The 5,867-nt window shown below is 35.4% G+C and overlaps 1 long non-coding RNA gene across 1 annotated transcript; it reads left to right on the forward strand.

The window, feature by feature from the left end:
• Positions 1-331: 331 nt before the first annotated feature.
• On the forward strand, positions 332-5,017 carry LOC140344096 (uncharacterized). Its single transcript, XR_011923495.1, has 3 exons — positions 332-753; positions 2,698-2,792; positions 3,954-5,017. It is a non-coding gene; the product is annotated as an uncharacterized lncRNA (long non-coding RNA).
• The last annotated feature ends 850 nt before the right edge of the window (positions 5,018-5,867 follow it).

Raw genomic sequence — 5,867 nt, forward strand, 5'->3', positions numbered from 1 at the left:
CATATCTTTGAACTAATATTTGAAATTGCAATAGCTTTTGGAGGGTCACATTGGAGGAGCCACTTGGGGGTTTGGCTAATAAACATATTTCATGGCATTTTATTTACATTGTGCTACCTTCCATCTATGCTTTCCTATGTTTACTACATAATAGGACCTGGGGTACATTGAGAAGAAAGTGTGAATAAAGGAAGTGTTATTCACTGTTGGCAGTGGGATGAATCAAGCTACATACTTCACACACCCACCCACAATACTTCTTGTATCCAGTTCCCCATCAACTTATCTTGTGTTGTTTGAAATGACATCCTATTCTGATCACAACATTTTGCTATGTACAAGGTCTTCTGTTTCGCTTCTCAAATTCCTAACTTGTTCCTCTGTTTTTCTTTGCTAACCTTGTATGTTCCACAACCTCTTGCATTGAATGTTTACCTTGGATGTGAACCTGCATACCTGTTACTTATCTTCAGCCTCCGTCTTGCTATTTGCAGCTTTGCCCGTCACCCGTTACTGACCTCAGACCGTGTACAGAGTTCCTGGCTGCTCATAGCACATTTTAGAATATGTTTTTGCTAAAATAATTGTGGCACAAAGACTTTAAGCTGAATTCTGCCTCCTTTCTATTGGCTGTGCAGTGGTGGGGTCCTGTCAGGATCCAGAAGAGAAGTAAGTCAGAAGAAAGACCAGTGAGGACCAGCAGGAGCAGGCAGATCTTCAGCAATCCATGGGCAAGGAACATGGATAGCACGGGTAATGTATCAAGAGGCAAAAAACAGCACTGGAGGGGGAATAATGAAAGCTGTTTAATCTGCTATTTTTTTGCCTTAGTTCCTACACTTCCCCTTATCCATATTTCAATTATATTTTTAAATAAAGCCTTTCTGGTTTTATTCAATGGAATACCATACATTATTATAGACCTAGTGATAGCATTATCTGTGTATTGGCATGTTTGGTGGGAGGGGCCAACAGGGTGCTGTGGATAGCTTCCAGAAAACTTCACAGCACCCTGCATCCTGCAAAAGACCCTATGTAACACCTACATAACGTGAGTAATGTAATGTGAGTATCTAATCCATGATTTAAAAAGAACTGAAACTCAATAAATATGAGAAACAGGACAGGGACAAAAGGGCTGGGGAATAAGAAGTTAGATGATGCTGTATGTCCATCAGGAAGGAAAGGAGGTGGGCTCTATCTTATTTTAAATGCACATAGGATATGATTAAATCATGCTCTCCAAGACTGGAGAATATAGACTATCATGGGGGAAGCTGGGTGATCCAGGAAACCCAAAATGGATCTGCTCCAGTATTGAAAACCTTTACCAAATAACAGCAAGAAATTAATTCCAGGTTTGCTGGATCACCCAGGTTTACCTATGATATCCTATCCTCTCCAGCCTTGGAGCACTTTCATAAATCAGACCCATTGGGCTTGATTTATTAAAGCTTTCCAAGGCTGGAGAGGATACACTTTCATCAGTGAACCTGAATGATCCAGCTAACCTGAAATGGATTTCTTAAAAGTCATTTGCTATTCCTTAGCAGTCCAGGTTTGCTGGATCACTCAGATTTATTGATGAAAATGTATCCTCTATAGCCTAGGAGTGCTTTCATAAAATCAGGCTCACTTTGTGAAGTTAATGAAAAAAATAGTATTTAATTTTTGAGATTAGCTTTATTTGTTTTCTGTAAATGTGACCATTTTTTAATTTTAATTTTTCATCATGCTAATATAGGCATAAACAATGCTGCCATTGAATACAGTAATACAATAATACGTACGCAGTAATTGTGATTTTTATTCTTTCTATTGAGGAGTGTAAACATAGACAAAGGGCTGTTTTCTACCTTTGGGTTTTATAAAAGCCACCATAATCAATTGATCTGATAAGTGTCAGTCCCAGTTAAAAGATTTATCATGATTTTGTAAATATTTTATTATGTTTAAATGTTTTATATTTTTAACTTTTAGCAGCATTGGAAATATTTTATTTATAACTTGTTTTGCTGCTTGTATATTTCTGCTGGAAGATAAAATATAGAAAATGTGTTTGGAATAGTAATTTAAAATAAATGTGGAATACATTTGAATCACTGTGTGCCTAAAATTTCTGTAAACCCATAACAAAAATGTTAAATATTGCAGTTTACTAGCCCTTAGATATGATGGCTGCATTAGTTTTGATTACGACTTTTCTAACTTTATTTTCACCTAGTGATTCTGCCAATAACACACATTCTGTCCTAGAGTAACAACTCTTTATCATTGCAAAGTATTTATGTAGAAGCCAGGATTCCACTCTTGGATGATAAACATCTCCCTCTCTCCTTATCTTCATTATATAGAGAGATGTTGCCTTTTAGTTGACCTGATTTAATAAAGCTCTCCAAGACTGGAGAAGATAGATTATAATGGGAGAACCTGGGTGATCCTGCAGACTTTGAATGGATTTCTTAAAAATCATTTGCCATTATTGGTTAAAATTTTTTAATCGTGGACTAAATCCATTCCAGGTTTGCTGGATCACACATGTTCTCCCATGATAGTCTATCTTCTCCAATCTTGGGGAGCTGTAAATCAGGCTGAGAAAGAAGAAAGATAACAACGTCTGAGATTTTAGTTCAAGAAGGTGCACAATACACAATATTTCATACATAAAATCAACAGATATTTTTTCTTTACTTGCAGTAAAGTTAGTTGGCTTTCACATATCCCTGCCTCCCATGAAATCTGCGATGCTCCATAGTACAGCTATGCTGGCAGTTGATGTCCCTGGGATAATGGTAAGTAATGTAGGTAGGTATCTTTCTATTCAGAAAATGTCATGCATTTCCATGATAGTATGGGCACATTTAGCAGAAAAAGTCTAGTCCTTGATCTCAGACTGTGAAGCTCACAATCTAATGTCCCTACCATAGTCATACGTCATTAACACTGTGCAAGGTCAATTGGGGGGGGGGAGCCACTTAATCTGTTTTTGGAAAAAAAAAGTACTCGGAGGAAATCTATGCAAATAGAGAGAACTTGCAAACTCCATGCAGATAGTGTCCTGGCCTAGATTCAAAACTGGGACCTGCAAAATCCAGAGTGCTAAACTCTAAGCCACGGTGCTGCCAGGATAGGGTTGGATAATTAACCTAGGGGTACATATATTACATATAAAATAGGATAAATGACACTGTATTGATGGTGATAATCACATTTTCTGAACTGACACATTTATCAACTCTCATTTTGCTATGAATATTGCCAGATTTCACTATTTGGGCCATTGATCATTCAACACAATTTTTAAACATATTATTGAATTTATAATTTTACCAAACAAATGGCAAATTTAGTCCTCCTCATTCTTCACTTTGAAGGTTGAGAATACTATAGAAAATAAAACAGATGTATATTGTTTGTTTGTAACTCCTTTTATTCTGCTTAATCTGTTAATCTGCCTAACCACCTGGGCGGTAAGCCCGCACCTGGTTCGGGGTAAGAAAACTTGCTACTATTGTTTACCCCGAACCAGGTGCGGGGTAGCTAAAAATATAAACAAGCGTTACAGTGCAATCCGATTGTCATACAACATTGGTTTCCCGGTGACGTCGCTGCAAGCGTCGGTGCGGGCGGGAGGCGGGGCAGGAAATTCAAATCACTTTGTATTGAACTCAATACAAAAAAGCAGTCCAATACATAGAAATCTTTATATAATATATATTTATAATTGTAATATATATATTAAATAAGCGACTGTACATTTACATTGCATTATACTTTCTTTTTTTTTTTAAGATTTTTTTTTATAATTTTTTTTATAAAAAATTTTTTTTAATGTTTATTATTAAATTTATTAAATTTTGCACATATTTCGGTGAGTCATGCCTATGAATTATATCCTACAATCTAAAATAAATTTCAATGCAAAAAATTTTTTTTTTCCTTTTTGCATGAAGTACGTAAAGAATTAGAACACCCGACGTTTGTGTACGTGTCCCTCGGCGATTTCTGATGATGTCAGTGCATGTGCCTGTCGACGGAAAGTGCCATGGCCTCCAAGGGAAAACATGAAAAAAGGTGCAGCGAACATCGTTAACGAACCAATGATTGACAAATAAAAAATCATTCTCTCTCCACTACACATAAAGTTGGGATTAATGAAGCAATTTGTTAGAGCTCTGAACAAGGACGATGATTGCGTCAAATACATTTGTAGATTCTTCCCTGGATTGAGTACTGAAAATATTTACAGCAAGAATCTTTGATGGACCGCAGATTTGTAAACTGATAAATGATTTAAATTTCACAGTTACATGACTAATACTGAAGCTTCTGCCTGGCACAGCTATGTCATGGTTGTCAAGAACTTCTTGGGTAACCATAAATCACAAAATATGAAGAACTGGTACAAAACTTGCTCTTAAACTTTAAAAATTTGGGTGCTACTATGAGCATAAAAGTACACTATCTTCATAGCCATTTGCAAAAATTTCCAGAAAACCTTGGCGATTTCAGTGAGGAACAAGGAGAGAGATTCCATCAAGATGGAAGAAAGGTGATGGAAGAGAGGTATCAGGGCAGATGGGATAGACACATGATGGCAGACTACTGCTGGAGCCTTCAACGTGATTGTCCTGATCATCAGCATAAAAGGAAATCACACAAATGACTTATTTGTGATTAGTTCTGTAAATATACTGAATATAGATTATATTGACATTAAGTATTTAAAAAATTTAATTTTGTATAGGTAGGCATTTCTAGTTTAGTTTTGCTTAATTTTCATGTTTCATTGGTTTTCTATAAGGTTAATATTGAGGTCATTATTTCAAAAACTAGAGCCAATCCAGCAAAACCAATATCATATTTGGAATCTGTGCATTAAATGTAACCTAAAATGACTTCTAATCTGTTTGGCAAGAAAATGTTTGTTGACCAATGTAATTGCACTGTTTGCAGCAAACAATGACAATTATAACACAGAATGAAACAATGAAATAATAGAACTGTATTTTCAAGATTATTACTGCTTGTAATAAAACATTTTTTTTTATTCTTATAGTCGGATATTCCATGTTGTGTTCTCCTATTTACAGCATGTATTCATACGCTTTAAAAAAATCAGAATCTTTCAAAATGTCTTTTAACAAAACAAATTCTAAACTTGTTGTATATTTATTTTTTTTCTTAGGAAAAGTGACAGTTGAAGTATCCTAAACTCCCACTACAGAGATTGATTGATAAGAGGTTGTTCTGTGTGTATTAGACAGGCAGTTGGATGTGTAAGTAACACAGATTCTAAAGTACCATTCTTTTATGGCAATAATGCATCCTAATTCTGTTCTGTGAAGCAAACTTAAAGCCTCTCAGATAACTTCACTTTTTTTCGAGCTATTTCAAAACTTTAAAAACTGGTCATAAATTTCCGTACTGTTTTTCCTCAACTGAACTATAAAATTTTGGCATTCGGAAAAACAAAGTATTTATGTATACCACTTTATGTACTGAATTTATTGAAATGCTAATTTCTCTGTGTTGTTGAAATATTAGTTTTGGTATATTTTGAGAAGCTTATTAAAAAGGAAAACTGTAAGCCTATGATAATAAAAGGGGAAGCTTGCGGGGGGAGAAAGAACACTTACCTCTTGGAAAATAGGATCCTTTTTATAAATTAGATTTGGTCCTGTGATGGTATGAGAAGTAATGGATGATTTAGGAAATGTAGCACAAAACGAACATGTGCAGTGATGTGGCAAGTAGTACGCCATGGTGAATTGTGGACATGGCCAAATTGCGGGCTTAATTCAGTTAGGTGTATGTTACTGAAAATTCCTGTTTCCTTTATCCCTTTTCTTGAAAAACAGTATCTT

The sequence above is a fragment of the Pyxicephalus adspersus genome, chromosome 1 (genome assembly GCF_032062135.1).
Source record: "Pyxicephalus adspersus chromosome 1, UCB_Pads_2.0, whole genome shotgun sequence".
In the NCBI taxonomy this organism is placed as follows: Eukaryota; Metazoa; Chordata; class Amphibia; order Anura; family Pyxicephalidae; genus Pyxicephalus; species Pyxicephalus adspersus.